A 14,328-nucleotide genomic window follows, 5' to 3' on the forward strand; every position below is an offset into this window, starting at 1 on the left:
GAGAAAGAAGACAAGGTTGGGGCTGTAGAGGAAGAAGAATTAATGGCCAAATATATTGTTTTTTTTTAATTTTAATCTTTTATTCATGGTTGCTCTTCCAACCTCTTTAGAAACTTCATCTTTACTAAGTCTTCGGCTTCTTTTGAGAAAAAGAGCAAGAGCACAAGCGTTTATTTTATTTTTTTAGCAACAAGCATTTGTGTAATATAAGATAACTAATGAGGGCAAATAAGTCATGATATTTGGCTCCCTTTCAAAAACCCTCAATTTAGGGGACTAAAATGAGGGGAGGGGAGGGGAGGGTTAAACTTTGGCTCCCCTTCCCTCTAGATTTTTCAACCAAATGAAGGGAGGGGAACATTTTCCTTTCTCTCCTCTCTCTTCCAAAACCCTCCAATCAAACACACTCTAAGACAAATTTATTACATGGCCCATGTAACATCATAAAAATTTACCCCTTGATGATCAATCTAATTAAAGGTAATTAAGTAGAATTTATGTGGTGTACTTGTGGTTAGAAGGGATTAATGAGTATCTTTAGTTGGGATTTTAGGTATAAATTTAGGTCCAAAGTGAAATTGGGTCACTTGGTCATCAAAAGTGGAGAAAAGTCTTTGTGCCATATACCGCAGTATGCGTATGGTGTACTGCAGTGCACGAGTCTTGAAAATATGAAGTGATTATCTCTATATTGCATGTCGCGACATGTGATATAGGCACCGTAGTGCATGATACATTTTCTACCAAAAAAAGAGACGCGAATTGATGAGAAATCAAAAGAGTTAGAAAATAAAAACAAGGAGAATAAAGAGAGCTCTACTAAGGCACAAATTTGGGAAGGATTTAAAGCTCCCAATCATTAAGGTAAGTTTTTTCTATCATTCCCCTTCCTCTCTACACTAGTTTGAAGCTAGGGTTTGAAGTGCAGAGTTGATTCTCTATCCATATAGGTTATTGGTTCGAACCCATTGACTCAAAGGAAGTTAATGGGACTTGTTTAATATATTTAAACAAGTGATTGAGGGTTTTAAACATTTTTAGTGTGTGAGCCTCAATAATGTCTGAAAATAGGGCATTAAATTTGAATTATGAGGGTTGTTGTGACATTAATGACCGTATGTGAGATTAATGATTGTTAGTTAGGATAATATACTCAATGGGTAAGTTTAAATGTGAGAAATAAGGGCTTTGGGTATTTTAGAAATAAAAAGTGAGAGTTGGAAATTTGTATTTGGTAATATGTTGATGAGTTTGGATTTGATTAATTGTAGATTAATCGTCTGGACACCATTTTTGGCTTAGGAAGCAAGCTCGGAGGCATATATTGAGGAGTAAACCTTTGATCTTTCAAAGCTTTGAGGTAACCAGGGAGAACGTATCTTGGATAGTTGTTTGTTAATTGTGTTATAATGTGAAAATAGATTTATTAGCATGTGCAATTGAATTTGGTGATAGAGAACATGCTATGAATCTTATGAGTTTTATTAACTCTAAAATTTGTCATAATTGCAAATTGAACTTTAAGTATATTCACCTTATGAATTGTATTGATTTGAAAAGTTGTTAAGTTATATTATGATTTTGTTTTGAAAAATGTGAATTACAAGTTATATGAGTTTTATCAACTCTAAAATTTGTCATAATTCCAGTAGTGAGAATGTGATGAATTAGTAAAATGGAGAAGGTTTATGAAAATAATATTGATGCTCACTTGGGTAGCGTGATATCGTAAGCCCAATGTATTAATATCAATTGAACAAAATTGTGAAATGAGTGGGTATCATACATTGCATGATCAATTAATAGGAGTTCACCTAGGGAGAGGAGTAGATAAAATTCATATGACATTTATGGCTACCTTCTAGTACATGAAGGCTAAGCTTTATCTCACTATTTGTTGAGGATTGTCCTACAGTTTATCAAAGGACTAGAACCTAGCTATCTATACCTATTTATCAAGAAGATTAGCTTAGAATATATGACATCCCAGAGATTTGAGAGTGGATGAAGCCGTCGTCTGAAAGTGAGTTCTATGATCTTTGGCCAGGTCACACCTCTTAATTAGTGAGCTTGGCTAGTCCAGTCACATAGATAAAGCCCTTATTGATATTATAGCCTATGATTTTAGTCGGAAGATATAAGGAGAGTATAAGGATGAATGGATCATGCATATATGTATATTTGACATGTCACAGTTGTTAAGTTTATGGCAAGTCATGATAGTAAATGTGTAATTACCATATGGTTGTCTATATTATGGTAATCTGCATCGAGTTGTAAATGTTGAACCATGTGTTTTAATGATTACAAAATCAAGAGAAAAGATGTTTGTTAGTTGTGCTGATATCAAGATCTATTGATATGATAAAACCTTCAAGAATATGAAGAATCAAGAGAAGAAGAAGTTCTATAAGTTTAGTGTAAAGTCCCTCACTTAATCTGGACTTTACTATCACATTTACATACATTACAGTACAATCACAATTTAACATTAGAGTAAAAGCCCTCAATTCATTTTCAAAATGCAGGATCCCAACTTCGTCAAAAGCATGTTTAAATAAAAAGGCTAACAAAAGTGTAAACACACATTTCAAGACTCAACAAGGCACAATTATTTTTTGTGAACCATGCCATGCACTGCGGCATGTGGTACAGACCCACGAGCTTTATTTCCCTTTGTGCCATGCACCGTAGCGTGGCACACAATAAGCCACGGTGCATATGATAGCAAATTCTATTGTCATAAGACAGCTCGTGGGGTGAACTTTTAGCACACGCCATTTCTACATTCGACGTCCAATTAGAGTGATTTAAGTGCCCATACGAAGCTTATATCATATTCTATCAATGAGATAAGTTTGGACTTGATCCAATGTTCTAATCTAGAATTGGACACCTGAGTAAAAAAAGCTACTTTTTCTTTCAAAACTTGTACCTTAACTATTCAATTCTTATTGACCACTTTGGTCCTTAAATCAAGTACAAAAGGACTATGTACACTTGTTTGACTCATCACGATACCTATATCACATAGAATACACAATTTGACCTGTCAATGCCATATTATACAATTGTGGAGTTATATGAGGCACAAACATACAAGCACACAAACATATAGACTCATTCCACTTTCAACCATCTGACTCTCACATATGGGATTCCACCTCATCATATATTCGAGAATCACAATATACTTGACTCTTTCAAATAGGCTTAGCCTCACCATTTGTGTCAAGTTCTCATATATACACATAAATTCACATAACAGAATCACATATATAAAGTGAAACAAGTTACATAATAACATATACTTGCTTGATTGGTATCTAGGCTTACCCATATACCCACTACTGTGGTACCCTCAACAAGATGCACTATCATATACCAAAGTAAGTTCTCAATCACAATTCATATACACATTCACATATTTATATTCACATACACTTAGGCATTCTAGTTGGCAACTCAAATCTCTAACTAGGACTTTATACATTCATTATACACAATTGGTGGTCATACCACTATCAAGTGGGGTTACTCTTTTCTCGCTTCCTTTCCTAACCTATTCGTTATCTCTTCATTTGTATACAAAGGTAACAAAGTGAGACATACGTCCCAGTAACTTAGATATAACCTAAATACTAGTTAGCAAGAAAAATCATAAACAAGAAATAAAGCAGCATGTGTTTTAGTAAAAACAGTATAATATGCATATACAAGAATTCATACACATCAATCTTTTATGCTCATGCTCGAGCATTCCTCGTTTCACCTAGTGGAGAAAGCTCTACACTCGAACTAAGACTTTCAGTCTTACATGAAATAAGGCCCACTATACCTTTGTCTCAAACCAGGTATCCTCTTTGCATATGAATAGTCTCCTAAGTCCTTCCTGATAGAGTCAAGCTCTACACTCAAGACCTTTAGGACTTCTTATCCTTACACAGAGTAGGACCATGATCCTTTATCTTAGTCTAAGTTATACTTGTAAATCATTATCCTAGGTCTATTGTGGCGAAGTCAAGCTCTATGCTTGAGACCTTCAGGATCTCCTAAGTCCTTCCTGATAGAGTCAAGCTCTATGTTTAAGACCTTCAAGACTTCCTTGACTTACACAAAGTAGGGCTGCGACCCCCTACCCCAGTCCAAGGTATACTTGTGGATGCAGTACACATGTTAATGCATGTGTCTCTTCACATTCATTTCATATGTAACTCTCACACTTGCATACATATCTCTTTCAAAATATTGCTACTCTATCATTTCATAAATCATAATGCATATAGTTTTATAACATACTTGTCAATAATTTCACAAATGAACAAGTAAAAAGATTACTCTAGTTAGCTTCTGGTTCTTACTATTAAGGGTTACCAATCGTGGTGAACTCTTAAGGGTGTAGATTCTCACAAGCAATGTCACGATGCTTAATCTACACAATGTAATGTCTTTTGATCAATTCTCAATACCTAATATAGGCACTGATTTAGCTAAATTGAATTTGGTAAGACATAAAGCAGTTCCATTAGCACCTTTCAAATTAGCTTTTAAGTAAAATTCTATGCAATGTGCTGCAGTGCATGCAACTTTGGCCACAACACGTGGCATAGTGAGAAAACTCTCACTGTTGCTCGCACGTTATGTCCTAAACTACCGTTTTACCATCCAATCCTATAACCACACCAATCAACAAACATCATATATTAGTCCAATGCCTAAAACCATAATCAATCCACTAATTACTAATTTACCCATAATTAGCAACTAGTTTTTCCTAGATTGAAATTTAGGATGTTACAATTCCCCCTTCCTTTAAAGGAATTTTATCTTCAAAATTCAAACACAATTCTTACTCACCTCTTGAAAACAACCGAGGATACTGTTTCCTTATATTCTCCTTCGTCTCCCACGTCACATCACCACAAGCCATTTCTCACTAAAACACTTTCACCAATTGAAAGGTTATGCAGGTGTTTTTCCTTGATATCCACTATTCAATCCGGCTTCATCTGGTAAGTAAGATTCTTTTAAAGTTTTACTTCTTTTGGCTTAATCACATGTGATGGATTCAGTTGATACCTTTTCAAAAATGACTTTATGTAGCTCGGATAAAGGTAGAGGTAAAGCAATTCTATATGCTATAAGACCAACTGTACTCAAAATTTGATATGGTCCCATATAGCAAAGTGTTAGTTTCTTAGCCTTTATAGATCTACCAATACTAATCAATTATGAAACTTTGAGGAACACATGGTCCCTGACCTTAAATTCTAATAGTCAACCTATCTATTAGTATAACTCTTCTGATGGCTCTAGGCAGTAAGAAGCTTTTGCCTAATAACTCTATTCTTCTCTGTGGTTTGATCTATAATATCTAGACTTTCATGCTTCTTTCACTCAGCTCGACCTAGCATAGAGGAGATCTACACTTCCTCCCATATAATGCCTTGTACAGTGTCATCTGAATACTTGAGTGGAAGATGTTATTATAGGAAAACTCAGCCAAAGGCAAATAGCTATCCCAGCTGCCTTTCCATTCAAGGGCACATGATCGAAGCATGTCCTCTAAAGTCTGTATTGTGCACTTGGTCTGTCCATCAATTCATGGATAATAGGAGGTACTAAACCTCAACTCAGTTTCTATAACCCTCTACAATGCTCCCCAAAACCTTAAAGTAAATAAAGAATCTTAGTTTGAGACTATATCCTGGGGCACACCATACAGTCTTACCACCTCTCTCACATATACCTCTACATACTTTTCTATATCATAGGTGGTCTTTGGTGAAAAGTGCACTGACTTTGTTAACCGATCCACAATAACCCACACAGATTCATATCCAGGTTGAGTCCTTGGTAGACTAGACACAAAGTCTATTGATATGCTATCCCGCTTCTACTGGGGAATCTTTAGAGCCTAAAGTGTCCCAGCCGATCTTTGATGCTCAATCTTCACTTTCTAACATGTAAGACTCCAGCTTACAAATTCAGTAAAATCCCTTTTCATACCTTGCCACCAACAATGCTTCTTCATATCATAATACATCTTAATTATGTAACATTTTATTTTTTAATCCTATGATTAACTACTAATTAGGGGTAAAGTGTTTATTAGTAAATGATTGGAAGTTTGGATGATTGCTTAATAAATTAACACATTGGGATGTTAAAGGGGTAGATATAGGTAGAAGGATCACATTTCGGGTTGAAGCATGTGCATGCGGTGAGGATTCTTCTCATTGTGCCATGCGTCGTAGCCCAAGCTGCATGCATCGTGGCATATGGACCAAAAAGTGACTTCTTAAGTCATAAATTAAGCTGAATTTTAGAAGAGAGAAATATAGAAAGCATGAAGGGAGAGGAAAAAGAATTCCTTAGTTAGGGCAAGCTGTGGTTAGAGCTTGGGCAAGATGTCTGACTAGTAACTTATCAGGTAAACTTTGTATAACCCTTACCTTCAATTTTACTATAATTTCTCTTATTATGAATTATAGAAAAATTGAATCGGGAAAATTTAAGGGGTTTGTTTCTTATCCTATAGTTATAAAATGGTTCTCAAGAGTTAAATTAGAGCTTTGTGATTGGTTTAAAATTAAGCGATGGAGCTTTGAACCTATAAGCTCAATTTTAGCCCTAATTCAATGAAAATTAGGGTGAAAATCATGTTTAGCTAAAATAGAATTGTTTGAAGTAATAGAAAGTGATAATTGAGTAGTAATTGACTTAGTTTGGTTGAGTGGAAAAGAATAAAAGGCTAAGTGTAGCCATAAGCAACAATTTAGTGTTTTTTCAATTAAATCGATTGACTAATTGAGCCAATTATGTGTAGATTGGCATAATTCAAGTGTAGAGTGAGGAAAACCTTGATAAAAATGAGTAGTGATTGAGAAAGTACCATGGGTAATCTTTCTAATGACAAAAGAGTTGAGGTAACTGAATAACATCATTTGTTTGACTATTTATCATAACTCTATGGGAGCAAACTATCTAGTGCATGACAATAGTTTTAAACTAAACATGACTTATGGCAATTTGTGAATGATGCATAAAAATAGCTTTTAATTAAATAGATAGGCTAAAATATGTGATTTCATACTTTATAAATATATATATGCTATATATTATGGATACATGTATAGTGGTGATTAGGAATTTATGATTGATTCGGAAAGCATGACCATAGGGGTGGGAGTTCACCCATATAGAGATATAGAGAAAGACCATATGACATTATTTTTCTTAGTGCTCGACAGAGTGTAATGTTGAAAAATTGTATCTCCTTAGTACCTTTTAAGGTACGATGTTAGAGATTATCTCATTAGTACCTATTAAGGTGTGATGTTGGAGATTGAGAATCCTTAGTATCAATGTAATATGGTATTAGAGTCAACAACACCCATTGTGTGTATTGGAAGAAACCATAGTCCATAAGTGTGATAGAACACTTTTGGCTAGGTGATTCTACTATTAAAGGTGAGCTCAAGGCAAATGAGAGTGTATATTAGTCTAAAGCGAGCCTATAGCTTCAAGTTGGGGTGATTTTAAGGTTCAGTCAATATTAATCATGCTATATACAATCAAAGTGGTGAATATAGTGGTAAAAGAGGTGAATTGATATATGTTGTTGTGATTTGAAATGAAACATATATATATGTGTGTGTGTGTGTGTGTGTGCCATGTTTACTTGTATATTATGACATACTTTCATATAGTTGCATGTAATAGTCAATAGTAGAGAGATATTCTATTACTAAAATTATTATCTCACCCTCATGGTTATATTTTTACAAGACAGAGCAGTGAGTTGGGTAAGGGAAAAGAGTTGGGACTGGTATAGTAGTACCATAACTGTGAAAGCTCTAAGTTTATGTAATAAACTAAGATTTATTGTGGATAATGTGTATATAAGTTGTCATAGGGTTGCACTCATGTATTAAATGCTTAAAGCCTTGAATGTTGTGAATTTCAATGAATCTATGTACCTGATGATATAGATCTAAAAAAGGTTATTTTAGGTAAAGCTCATTATAGAAAGTACATAATCCATCTGGGAGCTATAAAGATATATCAAGATATGAGACGTTATTAATGGTGGCCTAGTGTGAAGAGAGATATTATAGACTTTATGACTCGACGTTTGACCTACTAGAAGGTTAAGATAGAGCACCAAAGACTAACAGTGATGTTGCAATCGCTGGATATCCTTAACTGAAAATGGGATAATATTTCTATAGATTTCATATCTGGGTTGTCGAGAACATAGTTAAGGCACGATGCCATCTGGGTGATAGTTGATAGACTTATGAAGTTAGCTCTTTTTCTAGCAAACAGAATTAGTGATTTTTTGAAAAAGTTAGCAGAGATTTATATCTAGAAGTTGTGAGGTTGCATGGTGTACCAAAGAGTATAGTATCTGATAGAGATTCAAGGTTTACAACTAAGTTTTGGGGAGCTTTGCAACGAGCTATGGGTATTGAGTTGAGATTTAATATAGCATATCATCCACAGATGGATGGGCAAATAGAGCGGACCATACACACTTTGGAAGATACGTTGAGAGTCTATGTTTTAGAGTTAAAGGGTAGCTAGGACAATCATTTTCCTTGAGTTGAGTTTGCTTACAACAACAGTTACCACTCCAGTATTCAAATTGTACCCTATGAGGTGTTGTATAGGAGGAAGTACAGATTGCCTTTGTGTTAAACAGAATTGAGTAAGAGGAGTATGTTAGGACCAGATGATTCAAGTTCTTAATACTTCCAATTACTCTTAAGGTAGAGCCCTAGAAGCCTTAAGTCACTGCTTGTAGCCTTCTTGCGTTTCCTTTGCTCCTACGTCTAATCTTTATCCATTTTCATGAGTCTAATAAAGACTATTTCTACATGTGTATTGCGATGCATTGCTATATCCGCTACAACGCATGGCATAAAGAGCTCCCTTCATGATTTAAACCACCTTCCGTGCCACAGTTCGTTTAAACTTTAACCTAGCTCTCTTCTAAGATTATCTAATAATCCAAAAACTATATTAGTCTCTTATAAGCGTCATTAATAAAAAAATCCACTTGAAATTATCATTCTACTCTTATAAAAACTTAAAATTCCTAGATTGAAGGATTAGGATGTTACAATTCTCCTATCTTTTTAGGAATTTTGCCCCTAAAATTTAAGGTCTCACATAATTACATATATGCAAGAATAAATGTAGATACAACTGCCTCATCTTGTCTTCAATTTTTCAAGTCACATCATCAGGAGTCATATCCCTTTAGAAGACTTTAGCCAATTGAATAGTCTTATTCCTCTATTTTCAATCTTTTATGTCCACAATCTACTCTAGTTTAGCTTGATAGGTTAGATTTTCCTAAAGTTCCACATATTCTAGCTCAATAATGTAAGAAGAATCTAGTTGATATTTCTTAAGCTCACTAACATGAAACACATCATGAACACCTGATAAACTCGATGGTAAAGCAATCTGATAGGCCGCAAGTCCCAACTTCTCTAGAATCTCAAAGGGGCCAATAACCTTAGGAGTCAGCTTCTTAGCCTTTATTGATCTCCTTATGGCAGTTATTAGTGTGACCCTTAAGAACACATGGTCACCTACCAAGAATTCCAATAGACTCCTACGCTGATCTACATAGATCTTCTATTGACTCTAGGCAGTCAACAACTTTTGTTTAATTAGCTAGATCTTTTGAGTGGTTTGGTCTACTAAATCCTGACCTAACAAAATTCTCTCACTCAATTCCATCCAATATAGAGGCAATCAATGTTTAGGCTCATATAGAGCCATTCTAATACTAGAGTGATAACTATTATTATAGGCAAACTCTGCTAATGGTAGATATGTATCCCAACTACCTCTCAACTCTAGTACACAAGCTTGCAACATATCCTCTAATGTCTGAATGGTCCTCTCAGTTTGGCCATCTATTTATGGATGAAAGGCCATATTAAATCCCAATCTAGTGCCCATTACGCTCTGTAATGCTCTCTAAAAGTTTAATATGAACCTCAGATTATAGTCAGAGATAATGTCCTTCGACATGCCATGAAGTCTGATAATCTCATGCATATAACCTTGGCATACTTTTCAAGCAAGTAGGTCATCTTCACTGCTAAGAAGTACACTGACTTTGTCAACCAATCTAGAATCACCCATAGTGCATCATAACCTACTTGACTTTTAAGTAATCCCATGACAAAATCAATTGATATGCTATCCCATTTTCATTCTAGAATCTTTAGTGGTTACAACACACCTCCAAGCCTTTGGTGCTCAATCTTAACCTTTTGACACATCAAATACCTTGTCACAAACTCTGTTACATCTTTCTTCATTCTTGGCCACTACCATATTTTTTTTCATATCTTGATACAACTTGGTGACACCATGGTGAATAGTGTACTCACTATTGTGTGCTTCCTCTAGGATCATCTTTCTTATGTCCTCATCACTCGATATATAAATTCGATCCCGGTAAGTCACATACTTGTCATCATTAAATCAAAACTTTATGGGTCTCCTCTCTTCAATATCCTCATGGATCACTAGTAGATACTCATCCTCAAACTATGCAGTTTGCAATTCTTTTCAGAATTCATTAGTTACTACCCTAGAATGCATATTACACGTCATCTAAGGTGCTTTCCTCTGAGTGTCTAAAAAAGTCTCAATTAGTCAATGCTCATAGATCATCATGTGAGCGACATGTATCAGCTTCTAGCTTAGTATATTTGCCACCACATTTGCTTTACTAGGGTGCTACTTGATCTCAAAATTATAATTTTTGAGAAATTCCATCCATCTTGTTGCCTTATGTTCAACTCCTTCTGATCCACTATGTACTTTAAGCTCATGTGATCACTGAATACCTCAAACAGGGAGCTATATAGATAATGTCACCATATCTTCATAATGAAAACCACTGATGCTAATTCTAAATTATGAGTTAGGTAATTCTCCTCATGTGGTCTCAACTGTCTCGAACCATAAGCAACAGCCCTCTCGTCTTGCATTAGGATGCACCCTAAACCCTTCAATGATGCATCTACATAAACCACATATAGTGTGACGTCTCAAAAATTTTAAGACCCAAATTTAATTTAAAATAAAATATCTATAATTAAATTAAAAATTAAGAATAATTTGATAGAGGTTCAGAGTTTGAATTTTACTAAGTAAAAGTTTAGTTTTATTTTATTTTTACTCATGGGAAAAATTATCAAAGTTGCTTGGGGCTTTTATGCTATAATAGAAAAATGTTGGGGCCTTCTTTATAATTTTCCCTGAAGTATTATGATAAGTTTTTTAACACCAATTACATGCAAAAATGAAACAAAGAAAGCAAAGAAACAAAGAGCAAGAAAATGAGAGAGTGAGAGGAAGAAGAGAGGGAGTTAGGCTCAGATTTGGGAGACTTCACGGCTGTTGCAAGCTCGGTTACACGATAGATAAACTCCCTACATCAATCCTCTTACTTCCTTCTTGGTTTCTTGAGTTTTTGGAAGAGAAAAATTCTTGATTTTGATCCCAAAGATTTTGTTCTTATAAGTTTTAATTTCCTTGGTTCCTATAAAGTTTGTTTTGAGTTTTTATATGGTGTTCTAATATTTTGAGTGGACAATTAGATGAAAAAGAGAATTTTAGGGAAAAATCATACCTAAGAGATTGGATTTCACTCTTCAATGGTTTGAGCCTATTGATTTAGTTATAATTATGCTATTTGAATCTAATAAAATTTAAATTAAGCTTTAGTTTTTGTTATAAGGGCTAATTAAGAAAGTTGGTGATACTAAGTAAAGGTTTTTAATTGATTAAAAATTATGTGAATTAGAAATTGGCCTAATGGTGGCTAATAAATAGTTTTGATGGTTAAGTGACACTATGTGAATGGTTGGTTTAATATATGGACCATTAGGATGCATTATGGCTCATTGACCCAAGTTATGTGGTATGAGTTATAGTCTTCATTAATGCTATTTTCCATGAAAAGTGATATGGATCACTTATATGTTGTAGGGAATTATTGGTAGAACTTAATTAGAGGATAAAGAACAAGTCAAGTTTCATTTTGTATAAGGAGATATCCTTTTGGTATAAAAGGGTTGAGGTAACAGGAGAATTTATATTTCTTATTGCTTTGTTTAGCTATTTTTGAATAAATATTATTAGCTATTATGCATTATATGTTTTAAATGATTAAATGTAATTAATTGTATTTTATAAAGACTTATGGGGTAATACTTGAATAATAGTGCATATATGCTTTCTATTTGTTTAATAATAATGTTTTTATATAAATAAGATTGTTTGTATGCATTGTAATTATAGAGAATGAAACTTGCACTTAAGGAAGTATAACTGAGTTTGGTATCTTAGATAAGCTAAGGAACCACTTAAGGGAGGAGTGATATTTGTTATACTATCTTAGACTGTTGAAGTAGTCAATACTCGGGAAAGGTAGATAAGAGTGAAAGGCATGATCTTGGTGGGAGTTCACCAATGGGAAGGTGTGGAATTATGATATTCTATGGCACATTGCCAATACTCAGTATTATCCTTCGTATTGTGGGCTCAGTGTACTAAAGTAGTTAGTGGATTGAGTGTTCGACACCTCTCCGTAGGGGAGGGAATCCAATATATAAAGTGTGATGTTAAGTGCCTAGGTTAAGGTCGCCCTCACATAGAAACTAAGTTGGGCTAACTTTAGGAAGGAGTTAGCTTTGACTGCTTAAGATTCATGTCGACGGAGCATAGACGGTTAGACGAATTTGATCATGCCTTAGATTATGTTTTGTGCCTGTAAAGGTACAAGTGGGTATAACATTTACCTATAAGCTAAAGAGTGCCAGAGGGCATTTTGTCGGTCAAAAAGGTCATACCAACCTATATCATGCATTTATGCATTTTAAATGATTAAATTATATGATATGTTTAATTTATTATTCATTTATTCGACTATGGTTTACTTTGTAATAATAAATATATATTTATCTATTACTGAGACTGTGGTTGTCTCACACCTTTCTTTTCAATATTTTCAGATCCAAGCAAAGGATCTAGTGGTGGACGGGAAAAGGAGTAGAGCTAGGAGTTGTTTGTGGATTGTAAAGAACTGCAACCCTTTTCTTTTGAGCAAATCTATTGTAATGTATTTAGGATTAAAGTGCTAGTAGAATGTGATTATATATGTGTGTGTGAATATGTGTGGATTGTATAGCTTTGTATGAATTTTTGTCTGCTTGTAGACTTATGACTAGAAAACTTGATTATGGTGTGTGGTTTTGATGGATTTATTTGGTAGATCAAGTTTTCACTATAAGCAAATATTTATTTTGGTATCTATGTGATTATACAAGCAAATGAAAAGTGGTTGCATTGCAAATGGTGTGCTATGAGCAAACATACACCTTGGATAGAAAGAGTGGGTGCGTGGGCCCCACAGAGATCTTTGAGCCAAGTAAAAATGTTTAGCATGCATATTCATGTGTGTTTATGGAATTTGGAATGGTTTTTGACCACTCTTGTGTGATTTGCAAATTTTGGGGGCTTAAGGTCCATTTTAGGAAATGACACCTGGGTGGTCAAATTTTGATATAAGGAATTTTTTCATCATTTAAATGTTCTATTAGGTAATCCTAGTCCTATTTGACGTGTCTAAAATGTTCCCACAAGTTTGTAACTATTAAGATGAGATTTGGATAATTTTGAAAATGGTTTCTACTAAAAGTTGTACTTTTGCATCCGGGTGTCCAAATTTCAATCCAATTGTTGGATTTTCTTGAAATTTAAGTCACAAGTAGATATTCGTGTGGGCTTTAGAATCACCTCAATCAGGCATTAAATGGAGAAATGAGATACTCTAGAAGTTGGTCTGGAGATGCTATCATGATAGCAATATAACAGCAACCATTACTGAGGTTAGGATGCACATGAATTTTGTTCCGACTATTAGATCTTTTTGGTACACTTGTAGTATTCTTTGAATGTGATGTGTGGGCTCTAAAATCACTTCAATTGAAGGTTGGATGATGAAATGGTGCACTCCAAAATTTGGTCTGAATATGCTGTCATGATAGCAAAAATGACAAACTTGTAATGTGTCTAAATTTTAATCCAACCGTTAGATCTTTTTAAAATTTTGTGCACTACTAGTAATCAATAAAAATGGCATGTGAACTTTAAAATCACTTCGATCGGAGGTCGAGCAGTAGAATGACGCATCTCAAGAGGGCTATTATGGTAGTAATTTAATGCTGTCATGACAGCATCTTTTTACCCTGCTTTCACCTAGCTTGCTTCTGTGTGCTATAGGTAGAA

Source organism: Prosopis cineraria, unplaced genomic scaffold (genome assembly GCF_029017545.1).
Source record: "Prosopis cineraria cultivar Desert tree isolate PC_DT_omini unplaced genomic scaffold, ASM2901754v1 PC8, whole genome shotgun sequence".
Classification (NCBI taxonomy): domain Eukaryota; kingdom Viridiplantae; phylum Streptophyta; class Magnoliopsida; order Fabales; family Fabaceae; genus Prosopis; species Prosopis cineraria.